The following is a 14,569-nucleotide window of genomic DNA, read 5'->3' as shown; positions in this document are numbered from 1 at the left end:
CCTTGGGTTGAGTATTCTCATAATTCTCTTCCCGTCGCATCCACTAATTTGTCTCCGTTCGAATTATCTGTCGGATATCAACCTCCCTTTTTCCCATCACAGGAGCCTGACGCAGCGGTTCCGTCTGCTTTAGCTTTCGTACGCAGGTGCAGACGCACTTGGAAGAAAGCTAAATCACTCTTGTTACAGAACTCCAGACGAACCAAAGCTGCGGCTGACCGTCACCGGCGACCTCCACCCCGTTATGTGTGTGGACAAAAGGTATGGCTTTCCACCAAGGATCTGCCTCTCCGTGAGCCTTCTCGTAAGCTGGCTCCTCGTTTCATTGGGCCATACAGTATATCTAAGGTCATTAATCCGGTAGCGGTCAAGCTTAAGTTACCTCCTATTCTTGGTCGGGTTCACCCAGTTTTTCATGTATCCAGGGTTAAACCTGTGATTTTTGCCCAGAACAATCCCCCTGTCTCTGCCCCTAAACCCCCCGCCCCTCGTCTAGTGGATGGTGCTCCTGCCTATACTGTTAGGAGATTACTAGATTCTCGTCGCAGGGGCAGAGGTTTTCAGTATTTAGTGGACTGGGAGGGTTACAGTCCGGAGGAGAGGTCCTGGGTTCCGGCCCGGGATATACTGGATCCTGACCTGATCGAGGATCTCCGTCGGCGACAGGGTGAGTCTCCTCCATGCCCGTCCGGTGCCGGTCATGGGGGGGGATACTGTCAGGACTCCTGGGTGATCATGTGTGTGTGTATGTTGTCTTACCTGTTGGTGGTGGTTCCTCACGGGTTCACTGGCTCCTCCCGCTCGTTTCAGTAATTGTTCACCTGTCGTGTCTCATCAGCTGTTCTCTTTTTATAGCACTCTGTCCTGTCTCTCGTCGCGTGCTCATTGTCTTGGTTGGTCTGTCATGCTGTCCTTGTCCAGTCGGTTCATCTTGCTGTTCCTCTCCAGTTCCTCAGGTTCGGTCGCAGGCATCTGGAGGCTCGTCTTAGCCCAGAGTTCACACGCCTGTGGATATCGTGAACTTGACCTCGAGTGAACTGTGTTCTGTTTTCCTGGTATTACTGGTGCGCTTTGTTTTTAGGCGAGATCCAGTATCGTCCAGGTTCCGGTGAGCGTCCTTTTCTGTCGGGCGTTGTTTTCCCTTCTGTCCAGTGTTCAGACGTTATCGTCAGTCTCCTGCTGTGTGAGGATTTCTTCCCGGTCTACCGACCAGAGTGGATTACCTCGTGGAACGCCGCGTGTGGTCTCTGTTCTGTGGACTGTGACTTTTGTGCTTCATCTGACCCTCTCTTGCCTCCTTCTAATAAACATTTGTGAACTTGCATTTGGCTCCGAGACTCATTATGACACGCTCTCTTCGGCTCGTTAAAGACCACCCTCGCCGCTGCATTCTGGATCATTTGCAAGGGTTTGATAGTGCATGCCGGAAGGCCCGCTAGAAGAGCATTACAGTAGTCCAGTAGGAAGGGTCTAATCTTCCTAATGTTGTATAACGCAAATCTGCAGGACCGGGTTGTTGCAGTAATGTGGTCAGTGAATTTTAGCTGACCATCAATCACAACTCCAAGGTTCCTGGCTGTCCTGGACGGAGTTATGGTTGATGAACCTAGCTGAATGGAGAGATTGTGGTGAAGTGCTGGGTTGGCAGAGACAACAAGCAGTTCTGTCTTTGCAAGGTTGAATTGAAGGTGATGTTCCTTCATCCAGGCAGAAATGTCTGTTAGGCAGGCAGCGATACGCACACCAACCGTGGGATCATCTGGTTGAAATGAGAAGTAGAGTTGAGTGTCGTCGGCATAGCAGTGATAGGAAAAGCCATGTTTCTGAATGACAGATCCCAGTGATGATATGTAGATGGAGAAGAGAAGTGGTCCAAGTACTGAGCCCTGGGGAACTCCAGTAGCTAGATGATGTGACTTAGACACTTCACCTCTCCATGACACCCTGAAGGACCTACCTGAGAGGTAAGACTTGAACCACTGGAGAGCAGTTCCTGAGATGCCCATCTTCATGAGAGTTGACAGGAGCATCTGGTGGTTAACTGTGTCAAAAGCAGCAGACAAATCCAGTAAGATAAGTACTGTGGATTTGGAAGCCGCTCTTGCCTGTCTCAGTGCCTTCGTAACCGAGAGCAGGGCAGTCTCAGTGGAGTGGCCGCTTTTGAAGCCGGATTGGTTGATGTCCAGGAGGTTGTTCTCTTCAAGAAACGTGGAGAGCTGGTTAAAAACCACTCGCTCAAGTGTCTTTGCAATGAAAGGAAGAAGGGATACCGGTCTGTAGTTTTCTAAAAGTGCTGGGTTCAGAGAGGGTTTCTTAAGCAGTGGGGTTACCCGAGCTTGCTTAAATGCTGTGGGGAAAGTCCCAGTGTGAAGAGAGGTGTTGTCAATGTGAGTGAGTGCAGGAGTAACAGAAGAAGAAATGGCCTGAAGGCGGTGGGTGGGGATAGGATCAAGCGGACAGGTAGTGGGATGATTGGAAAGGATGAGTTTGGAGACATCCGCTTCAGAGAGCAGAGAGAAGGAGGGGAGTGTGTGTGTAATGGTTGTTGAGATGTGCGTGCCGGTTTGTGGTGTGGAGAATTGGCTGCTGATGGAGGAGGTTTTGTTTGTGAAAAATGAAGCAAAGTCTTCAGCAGTAAGAGTTGACGAAGGGGGGGGGGGGCAAAGGAGCGAAGAGAATGTTTTGAAAAGTGCAAGAGAGTCAGAGCAGTTGTTGATTTTGTTGTGGTAGTATGTAGTTTTAGCAGTGGAGACATTAGTAGAGAAAGAAGTGAGAAGAGACTGATACAGGGTTAGGTCAGTAGCGTTTTTAGTTCTGCGCCACTTCCTCTCTGCCGCCCGGAGTCCAGAGCGATGTTCGCGGAGAACATCAGACAGCCAGGGGGCAGAGGGGGTGGTGCGGGCTGGCCTGGATGAAACGGGACAGAAGTTGTCTAAGCAAGATGTTAGAGTGGAGCAAAGAGTGTCAGTAGCACTGTTAGTGTCTAGTGCTGAGAACTGAGCAGGTGGAGGGAGTGAGGATGAAACCATAGTGGATAGACGGGAGGGAGAGAGCGAGCGTAGATTACGCCGAAAGGTGATCTGTGGAGGAGTGCGTGTTGTGTCCGAAGTCAGTATAAGGTTAAGAGTGATGAGAAAGTGATCTGAGGTGTGCAGTGGAGTAACAAAAGTGTTGTCTGTGGAGCAGTAGGATGTGTAGATAAGGTCCAGATGGTTACCTGATTTGTGAGTAGCTGTAGTAGATACTCGCTTAACCCTTAATCGTCCCTTGGGGTCCAGCTGACCCCAATGGACTTTTCCTCCATTTTTTAAAAGTGTTCCCTTCATCTCAGGGCCATGAGACTCTGTGACTTTTCCTAAATAATCTATCTAAACATGCACACAAAATCTGGGCTTGATTTGGTTGTTCTAAAGGTGTGTAAAATTTTTTTTACCGTTTAAGTCCCTCTGGGTCAGATTGACCCCACATTGAAAATGAATGGGAAAGTGTAAAAAATACATTTTTTTCACTTTCTTTGTAAAAAAAAATTAACTAAATCCAGTATAAATCTGAAAATTTCCACATTTATATCAAGGTCTGGTCCTAGAGCATAAACACAAAATAGAACAAACTTTCTATCTCATACACACACACGTACACACACACACACACACACACACACAAACACACACATGTGTGTGACTGCAACAGAGAGTATTTTTATTGAAATTGGCAAATAAAATCAACAAAACTGGCATAAATCTGAAAGATTTTCATACATAAATGAAGTACTAATACTAGAGCACAAATGCAATATGGAACAAGCATGTTCACTCACTCACACACACACACACACACACACACACAAACACAGGTGTCTGGAGCATTTTTTTGGATTTTGGCAATGAATGGGAAAATGTAAAAAATGCTTTTTTTTCACTTTGTTTGTAAAAAAAAATCAACTAAATCCAGTATAAATCTGAAAATGTCTACATTTATATCAAGATCTGGTCCTAGAGCATAAACACAAAGTGGAACGAACTTTCTGTCTCATGCACACACGCACGCACACGCACACACACACACACACACACACACACACACACACACACACACACACACACACACACACACACACACACACACACACACACACACAAACACAAACACACACACGTGTGTGACTGCAACAGAGAGCATTTTTATAGAAACTGGCAAATAAAATCAACAAAACTGGCATAAATCTGAAAAAATTCCATATATAAATGAAGGACAAATACTAGAGCACAAATGCAACATGGAACAATCATGAGAAAGAGAGGGAAAAGGGCAAATAAAAGAAAGATGAAAGGCAGCTTAACTTTTGCATAACTTCCCTATGGACCTCTATTGGATAATGTGGTCATTGCACTCTCTTTCTCTTTAACTATAATTCCTAAAGTTTTTTCCACAAACCTACAGATGGCGGTATTCTATCCCTAACACATAGAGCAATGTCCAAAAACTATTTATATTTATTTAAGATCATCATTCAAGTGATTTTTTCATAAAAAAAATAATTTTAATGAGCCAATTTAAGACATAGTTAAGTATTTGTGCAGTATATAGGTCGATGTCTGTAGCATCGACGCAGGGGGTTAGGACTCGCCACTTCATTCCCCTGCTGGTGAGGAGCTGATGGATGTGCTGAGCCGAGCGGTGGCCAGATTACATATTGACTGGCCACCTGAACAACATGAGCGAGCTGCCGTAAAAAGCAGACTCGACGAGCGCTTTCTCCCCGCGCGCTCTGTTCAGCCTCCACGTAGGAGTCTGCCGTTTTTCCCGGACCTCCACACCGAGGTGTCGAGGTCTTGGAAGCGGCCCGTGTCTGCACGCATTTTCACCCCGCACACTTCCGTGTACAGCAATATCGCGGGGTTGAAAAGACACGGTTATGGTCAGATGCCCCGGGTTGAGCAGACGCTCGCGAGCCATCTCTCACCCGAGTCTGCGTCTGCCATAAAGGCTCCGACTTTGCCCACAAAACCGTTAAAAGTGACATCATCTTTTGTGGGCAAAGCGTACTCGGCAGCAGGTCAGGCCGCTGCGTGTCTGCACACTATGTCAATCGTGCAGGCATACCAGGCTGATCTGCTGCGAGACCTGGGTGAGAGCCACGAGATCGGAGTTGATACCATCAATGAACTCCGATCTACAGCTGATCTCGCTCTCCGTGCCACCAAGGAGACGGCCCGATGCGTTGGCCGTTCTATGGCAGCCCTGGTGGCCACCGAGAGGCACTTGTGGCTCAATCTTACGGAGATTAAGGAACGTGATAAAAGCTTTTTGCTTGATGCGCCGCTGTCTCCGGGAGGCCTGTTCGGTGACGCTGTCACCACTGTTACCGACAGGTTCCTGGAGGCAAAGAAACAGGCGGCGGCGCTCAAGCAGTTCCTTCCCCATAAGGAACATAAGTACCCAGTGACTGCCCTCCAGAGTGCCTATCGACACCTGAAGGATCTGCCGCTGCCTCCTGTGGACAGGGTAAAGCCATTTCTCCTTATCGGGTCAGATAATCCCCACCTTCTGACTCCAATTCAGCCCATACGCAAAGGCCCAATAGGAGGACCCATTGCTGTCTGCACACAACTTGGATGGTCTCTCCAGGGCCTGATGAGTCCAATGCATGAGGGAACCAGCAGTGTCTCCACATATATTTGCTCATATCAGCGCATAGACTCACAGGCACACTGCAAAAACAAAACAACGCAATTCACAAGCGCGTATTGAACCGTGAATGCCGTACCAAACGGTTTAATATTATAATGAGAATTGTGGCATCCCTAAAGCGCTCTCACCGGGACAAGTGTGGGTTTTATAACACCCACATCCCCAACGGGTGCGACACCCCTGGCCACAAGGATCAGTTGAGCTCTTCTGGATTATTCATTATCATATTTTTACCTTTTCAATTTCTTAATAAAAGATCCATGTTTGCATGACATTTGAGAATATACAAATTGCTAGACAAAAGTTTTTCCAATTATCTCAGCTGATATTTATACAATTTTATGAAAGGTTTTAAATGTAAAATGATGCCATAGTGTTTATAGGTTAATTTTCTGTTATTAATGTTGCCTTCACGTGCTATCGGAAATTTGATAATTCCGATTTCTGAAGTCGTGATTACGAGCTCATTGCATTCAAGTTTCAAAATGTGAGGGCATTCATGTGCAATGTTTACCTATATTACTGTAGTTGTACCACATGACATGGAAAGTGTACCAACCTACCCCATGCATGAATTTAGCAGTTTTTACAGTATTTGAGAAAGATCAACAAACCTTTTCACACAAGGATCTGTTGAGCTCTTCTGGATGATTCATTATCACGTTATTACCTTGTCAATTCATAATAAAAGAGCCATATGTTTGCAGTTGAGCCACCATGACATTTGAGAATATACAAATTGCTTGGACAAAAGTTTTTCCAATTATCTAAGCTGATATTTATAACATTTTATGAAAGGTTTTAAATTTGAAATGATGCCATAGTTTATAGGTTAATAAGGTTATTAAGACGTAAGATACATTTTAAATAATTTTCTTAGTCTGTTAATTTTATTCGTTATTGTTGACTGCTAACAAACACTGAGGTAACAGCTTAACCACTAAAACAATAATCCCCCCATACACATTCTTTATGGTTTGAATAGTTTTTTTGTTTTGTTTTTTTATTGTGTATTACTAAAGTGCCTATGCATTTCTCCTTTTTTTTCCCATACACAAAATTCTCTATACTCCAGTAGGAGGCGCAAACGCTCCTTCCTGCCATAAAACACAGAGTTGGTGGTTTCGAGGATGTGTAGAAGAAAAGAGACGCGAGCAGCCGAGCACTGAACGCTTGAAGACCGATGAGGGTCGACCGTCTGAGAGTTTGAATGAAGGACAGTTGTGGAGTATTTTCGTTGGATGCTGGATATTTCCAGACTACAGTTTGCCACACGTAAGAGATGCATTTTTCTCTAACTATCTGTTTATATTGTGTATGAAATAATGGGCAATTCACTGTTTTGCAGACGAAAGAATCGATTCAAAAGAACAATGATTCAAATCGCTCATTCAGTCGATAATACAACAGAACTGGTGATTGGCACAAATATCGATTTCGATCTTGATTCAGTATCAATTCATATAGCCTACTGTACATATAAAGAAAAATAGGTTTTAATTTTTAACACTATTTTAAACTTTTCTTGGGTTAAATTATATTAGTTTGCATTGCTATTCACTTGTGTGTGCTTAGGCAAGTATCATTAAAAATTATAGGATTTACAGAAGACACCCTCTAAAATGTCATTCAGTGTAACAATATTTATGTATCAGAAAATCTTATTAGGCATATTGTTAAACAGGAATCATTTGATGACATATTAAAAGACTCTATTTAAGTATCAAAGTCCAGCCCACAAATACTAATTAATGGTCATTTATTAATCTTTATACTTTGCCACTATCCTTCAAACCACTTGGCCCATTTGCCTGCAAGACGTTTTTGTAAGGAAGTGAAAATCATTTAAAATAAAATTAAAATTAGTACGATCACATTATTTTATATGTTTTAATGATTACAGTTTAGAATAAGAATATTGTTTAATTTTTACACTGAATGACCATGGTGTGTTACTCTGAATGACATTTTGCCAAAAAGGGAGATAATATTGCCATTGTTCCCATAATTGCAATGTTTCTAGTATTAGTCTGTATCATTAAATTAGTTGTAATAATATTCCTGAAGTAAATGACGGCAGAAGCAGATGTTGAAAAATAATAAGCACTTTATTTTACTGTTCTGATGCTCTCTGCAATGCTTGTTGAGTTTGTCACGTTGTTTCTGACACCCTTGCCTCCAAAAGTGACTCCTTGCAGCTATATTTATGAATACTTTTTATTTTCCAAAATAAATGATGTAATCAGGATGGGTATTTTGGGTGGAGAATTTAAAGCAGCAGACGACAAAACTGCAGTACATGCTTAGAATGAACAGCGTTATTGTTTAGATGCTGATATGGTCACCATTATAATTATCATAATAGTTATTGTTATTTGCAGCTGTATCATACAAATAAATAGTTAAAAAATCATACATTGTGATTTCTGGATTTTTTAAAAATTTAGATTATGTCTCTCACAGTGGATGACAATTTCAGACCCCTCCATGATTTCTAAGTGGGAGAACTTGCAAAATAGCAGGCTGTTCAAATACTTATTTTCCTCACTGTATATATATATATATATATATATATATATATATATATATATATATATATATACACACACACACACTTTTCAAAATAACAAATTAATTTTAAGATGTAACATTATCATGACAGTAATTTAAATGCTGCCTTTGTAAAAATATAAAGCAAAACATTAAATGTACAAAAATGACTAGTATTTTCCAAGTCGACTAGCAGCAGCGCTATCATTTAATCGACTTGTCTCGCTCATCCCTCATAATAACTTTGCTTAAAAGTTTACAAATATTAATTAAAAACTAGATTGTTATACACGTCATTCTTGACAACGGATGACATGTCAACAGAGTTTTTTTGTTATCCAGGAATGACAAAACAAATATGTTTATCTTTATTATCAGGCACTAACTTAACCACCTATGGTACACTACGACTTAGCTATCATCACTTTAAGGCAATCTTTTAGATCAAATAGATCGTTTTTTAATCTAAATGCATTATAAATGTTTTACTAGTGTTATCCAAAAGGACACGTGATATTGCTACAAAGTGCACCAGTGACTGAAAATATCAGAATATCAGCATTTGGCCTGTTTTGTGGGGTCCTTCAGGGTCTTTTTTTTGATACAATATTATGTCACATGACATACCAAAATGCTCTATGGTCCGAAATGGTCATTGATGTCTGTTATCCAGGAATGACATTAGAGAAATCACAATTTGGAGACAAAAGTGTTTCTGTCATATAAATGTAAATTAGCTTAGAATTATCACTATATTTGTAGGCATCATTGAAAACATCAATACAATTTTGCCCAAGTAAATATTTTTATTCATATTTTAGTTTTTGAAAATTTTTGCCGTATTTTGGTATTCAGATTTTAAGCCGGGACTAGGGCTGTGCAATATATCGAAATTATCAAAATATCCCAAATGTACATATCGCGATATGCATTTCGCAATGGCACTCAATATCTTAAAGGGTTAGTTCACCCAAAAATGAAAATTCTGTCATTAATTACTCACCCTTATGTCGTTCGAGACCCGTAAGACCTCCGTTCATATTCGGAACACAAATGAAGATATTTTTGTTGAAAGCTGATGGCTGAGAAAGGCTTCAGATAGGCCTCCATTGGCATTCAGTACACTTATACTCCCAAGACCGATAAAAGGCACTTAAAAATTCATTACAAAGTCCATCTCACCACAGTGACTCTACAATAATCTTACGATGCGACGACAATAGTTTTTGTGCGCAAAAAAAAATCAAAACACCTTTATCCAGCTTGTTATTGCCTTCCGCGTGTGCCTCCACGACGCATGCGCGAGAATATGACGTAGCGCCGGGGCTCGGGATTCCATGAAATGCACACTCTAACCCCATTTTGAGCACTACGCCGAGACCTAAAGCACGATCAATGTAGAATCCAACAGCTGAGATACGCGCGTCTTCCTCTGATTGTAAACAAATCACTTCTGGGTCATCTGTCCGAACGCCGGATCTGCGTCATATTCTCGCGCATGCGTCGTGGAGGCACACACGGAAGGCAGTAACAAGTTGGAAAAAGGTGTTATTTTGATTTTTTTTGCGCACAAAAACTATTGTCGTCGCATCGTAAGATTATTGTAGAGTCACTGTGGTGAGATGGACTTTGTAACGATGTTTTGAGTGCCTTTTATCCGTCTTGGGAGTATAAGTGTACTGAATGCCAATGGAGGCCTTTCTCAGCCATCAGCTTTAAACAAAAATATCTTCATTTGTGTTCCGAATATGAACGGAGGTCTTACGGGTCTCGAACGACGTGAGGGTGAGTAATTAATGACAGAATTTTCATTTTTGGGTGAACTAACCCTTTAATGATTTTAATAGGCTACTTCAACATTGTGAAAAGTGTACAATTTAGGTCGATATAACTATATATTACCAAGTCAAGCAAAGAGTTTTTGGTATTTAAATATTGGCATTACGATTTTTGTTTACATTGATGTTAAAACTATATTGTCAGATTTGTGACATATATTTTTGCTAAAACACTGCTGGTCACTTTAAGAAGTTGTAGCGATGCTTTCTTTTCCCAGAAAGAATGTGAAACACATAAATGGTATCATTCTCAGTTTTTAAATATTTAGTTTTAATATAATTTAAATAGATTTTACACTTAAAGCAATATCGTATTGCATATCGAATATTGGATGACGGTATTGCATATCACATTTTTCTTCAACATTGCACAGCCCTAGCAAAAATATATATTTTTACTAAGGAAGATGACAAAAATAGTAACTCACAGTGACTTGGATAAATTACTTTAATCTAATTAGTGGTTTGGAAATAGTAACACATTAAATTACTCGTTACTGGAAAAAAGTAGTCAGATTAGAGTAACGCGTTACTAAGTAAAACAGCTCAGTTAAACATTATGGCCTGTTCTTTTTAATTGCAGATTTAATCAAAACACAGTGATCACAGTTCCCACCTGCAGTGAAGCCCCTCCCACAACAATTCACCAATAAATACTGGGAATATTCACATCATCCTACAAGAGAAGGACAAACAGTGTAGCAGCTGAAATCTGTGACTGTTAAAGATGGAGTTTATTAAAGAGGAGATTGAAGACATGAGTTATCCAGATCCATCCAGAATAAAACATGAAGATACTGAGCAACAAACAGGTTGGTGTCCATTCTTGATTCTTCATTGTTAACTGCTTTGGTAGATGTGAATAAGCAGTATATTGATGATAAATGATAGAGAAATGATCATAACCTTGTATATAGCAGAAAGCAAACATATTTTAACTACATTAACAGTAAATTATATAGAACAAAAATACCACATGAAAGATCTGATACCTGATCTCTGTTGCTTTCTGTTGTTAAATCAGGGTTCACTTGAACTGATTCTAATTTGATGTGTATTTTAGACCAGGTGGAAGTGAAACGGGAAAGACAAGAACTGAAGGAAGTGAAGGAGGAACATCACAACTTTAAAATTCAAAGAACAAAAGCCAAAAAGCTGCACACCTGCACTCAGTGTGGAAAGAGTTTCACGCAAAAAGGAAGCCTTAGCAGACACATGAGAATTCACACTGGAGAGAAACCGTATACATGCACTCAGTGTGGAAGGAGTTTCTCACAAAAAGGAAGCCTTACTACACACATGAGAATTCACACTGGAGAGAAACCATTTAACTGTGATCAGTGTGGAAAATGTTTTATTTCGTCATCAACTCTAAAAGAACACCTGACAGTTCATTCAGATGAGAAGCCTTATGTGTGTTCGCACTGTGGAAAGAGTTTTTCATGGCTGAACAGTTTTAAACTGCACCAGAAAACACATGATGAAGTGAGAGAGTATATGTGCTTTGACTGTGGAAAGAGCTTTACTTCAGCTGACCATCTGAAACAGCACCAAAGAATTCATACTGGAGAAAAACCTTACAAGTGCTCATATTGTGACAAGAGATTCACTCTGTCTGGACACCTGAAATCACATGAGCGAGTTCATACTGGAGAAAGACCTTACAAGTGCTCATATTGTGACAAGAGATTCACTCAGTCTGGATCTCTGAGATCACACGAGCGTCTTCATACTAGAGAAAAGCTGTACCGCTGTACTCAGTGTGGGAAGAGTTTTAGATACTCAAGTAATCTAGTGAATCATATTAAAAAGCATTGTTCTGTGTCACAGTGAGCAAATGTTTTCTTCAGATCCAAAACGTTCAAGCAAATCATGTGAGATTTACATAAAGAAAATGTGTAGTTAACTGATAAGATGTTATACTGGTCTCAGCATATAAAGGAATATATGGTTTGTTTACAGGAATCATTCCCATAGAAGGAACAAATAGGATAGAAGGGGAGCCAGGATTATGGTCCCAGCTTTCTCTTGAAATACATGATAGGGTCCTCTAGGATCATAGGATAAGCTTGTTTAGCATTCCTAGACCATGAGCTGCTAAATGATGTACTCTCTGTCTCATTGGTTAAAAGCATGCTGCACCTCCTGTTACTCTGTGTATATAATCTGGATGTGGCTTTTAATGAAGTGAGATGTTTTTATACTCTCCCTCAGACTGAGACTATTGTATATTCAATTGCCACTTGAAGGACTGAGAAGCGAGGCACTTCATGGGACAGAAAACCTAACATTAAAAAATAAACTAGTGTTGCTGTGAAATGCCACAGGATTGGCACTTTATTTAATTATTTGTGTGAAAATCATTGCATATTCTTTGATTTTACTCAAGGAAATACCAAAATTAAAAGTTTTGAAACCAGTTTTGATTTAATTTTGAATTCATATAATATTTTAGTAACTTGAATTTTTGTTTTGTTTTAGTCGACTCAAATCTAATGAGTTTAGTTAAATTGTAATGCATTAATTGAGCATTTAAGCGTTACATAACCGACTGTTACTTGAATACATTTCAAAACTTGTCATTTTTTACATTAAAAATAAAGAGAACTCAATTCACTTTTTGTTTGTTTGTTTTTAAATACATCTGTATAGATTTTATATTTTGTATTTCTGTTTAAGTTAGTATAGTATATCAAGTTTAAGTATTTTTTTTAATTTCAGTTAACATTTATTTTATTTTATTTCAATTGATGAATAATTTTAATGGTTATAGTGAACTATTATAACCCTGATACTTTATTGAATAATATGCATCAAACACTGTTCTTAGTCTTTCCTCCTGACTATGAATTAAATGGGAATTAAATTAAATACTTCTTAATCACCCTAACATTTCAATAACTCTAAGCAATTCACCCAAAACCAGAGCATCCATTATTTACTGATATTAAGTCAAGTCAAGTCAACTTTATTTATATAGCGCTTTTAACAATGTAGATTGTTTCAAAGCAGCTTTACAGTGTTAAACAGGAAAATAATGCAGCCTTATTTTATTCAGCTGTATAGCCATGGAGAAAGTGACAGTTTGGGCTTTAGATCAATAATTAGATCAGTAATTTAGTTTATATGGTTAATTTAGTTTATTAATTAGATTTATTTTGGTGTTTTTAGTTGAAAAATTGAGTGTCCCCAACTGAGCATGCCAAGCCAGAGGCAACAGTGGCAAGGAAACCAAAACACCATCAGGTGACCTAATGGAGAAAAATAAACCTTGGGAGAAACCAGGCTCAGTCGGGGTGCCAGTTCTCCTCTAGCCAATTAACAAACAGCGTATGATTATTATTCTGGCAACTTTACAGGTCAGAGGTCATAATAGATCAGAATATTCGAATGATCGGAGGCAACACGCTGGAGACGGGTTTATTGAGGATGAAATATCGATTTAAGTATTATTTAATTGTAATATTCGAACAATCGGAGTCAACACGCCGGAGACGGGTTTATTGAGATGCCGTGTCGATGAGGCAGTTGCAGGGGGAGTCTAATCACGGTCTCTGCAGACACTTCAGGGTCCTGTGTTGGTCTTCTCTGAGCGCAGGTCCACCATCTGAACTGGATACGGCCCGGATCCGGCTGGCTGCAGTAAACCTCTGGATAAAACAGAGAGACTATCATTAGCGTAGATGCCATTCTTTTGATGATGTAACGAGTACATCAGGTGTTATGGGAAGTGTTCCCGGTTCTGGCTGACCTAGTTAATGCAGCCTAACAATAATTTCGTTGAAAAAGTGTTTTATGTGTATGCCACAGTAAAGAGATGTGTTTTTAGTCTAGATTTAAACTGACAGAGTGTGTCTGCTTCCCGAACAATGTTAGGAAGACTGTTCCAGAGTTTCGGAGCTAAATAGGAAAAGGATCGACCGCCTGCAGTTGATTTGGATATTCTCTGGATTATCAACTGGCCAGAATATTGAGACCGCAGTAGACGTGATGGAGTATAATATGTTAAGAGCTCGCTCAAGTATTGGGGAGCTAAACCATTTAGTGCTTTGTTAGTAATATTTTAAAATTTAAAATAGATTTTAGATTTTAAAATTTATGCGATGTTTAATAGGCAGCCAGTGCAGTGTTGACAGAACTGAGCTAATATGGTCATTCTTCCTGGTTCCAGTAAGAACTCGAGCTGCTGCGTTTTGGACCAGCTGGAGTTTATTTATCAAGCGAGCAGGGCAACCACCCAGTAGAGCATTACAATAATCTAGCCTTGAGGTCATGAACACATGAACTAACTGTTCAGCATTTTGCATTGAGAGCATGTGCCGTAATTTAGATATATTTTTAAGATGGTAGAATGCAGTTTTACAGATGCTAGAAACATGGCTTTCATACGAAAGATTGGTATCAAAGAGCACACCCAGGTTCCTCACTGACGACGAGGACTTGACAGAGCAGCCATCAAGTGTTAGAGAGTATTCTAGGTTACTACTTGT

The 14,569-nt window shown here is 40.1% G+C and overlaps 1 long non-coding RNA gene across 1 annotated transcript; it reads left to right on the top strand.

Annotated features, from left to right (window-relative positions):
* The first annotated feature begins 6,819 nt into the window (after window positions 1–6,819).
* Window positions 6,820–12,696, top strand: LOC307130003. Its single transcript, XR_013816983.1, has 3 exons — window positions 6,820–6,966; window positions 10,663–10,891; window positions 11,143–12,696. It is a non-coding gene; the product is annotated as an uncharacterized lncRNA (long non-coding RNA).
* The last annotated feature ends 1,873 nt before the right edge of the window (window positions 12,697–14,569 follow it).

This window comes from Gobio gobio, assembly GCF_949357685.1.
Source record: "Gobio gobio genome assembly, chromosome: 8".
Taxonomy (NCBI): Eukaryota; Metazoa; Chordata; class Actinopteri; order Cypriniformes; family Gobionidae; genus Gobio; species Gobio gobio.
Note: the sequence above shows the minus strand (reverse complement) of the source record. Positions and strands in the feature narration are given on the sequence as shown.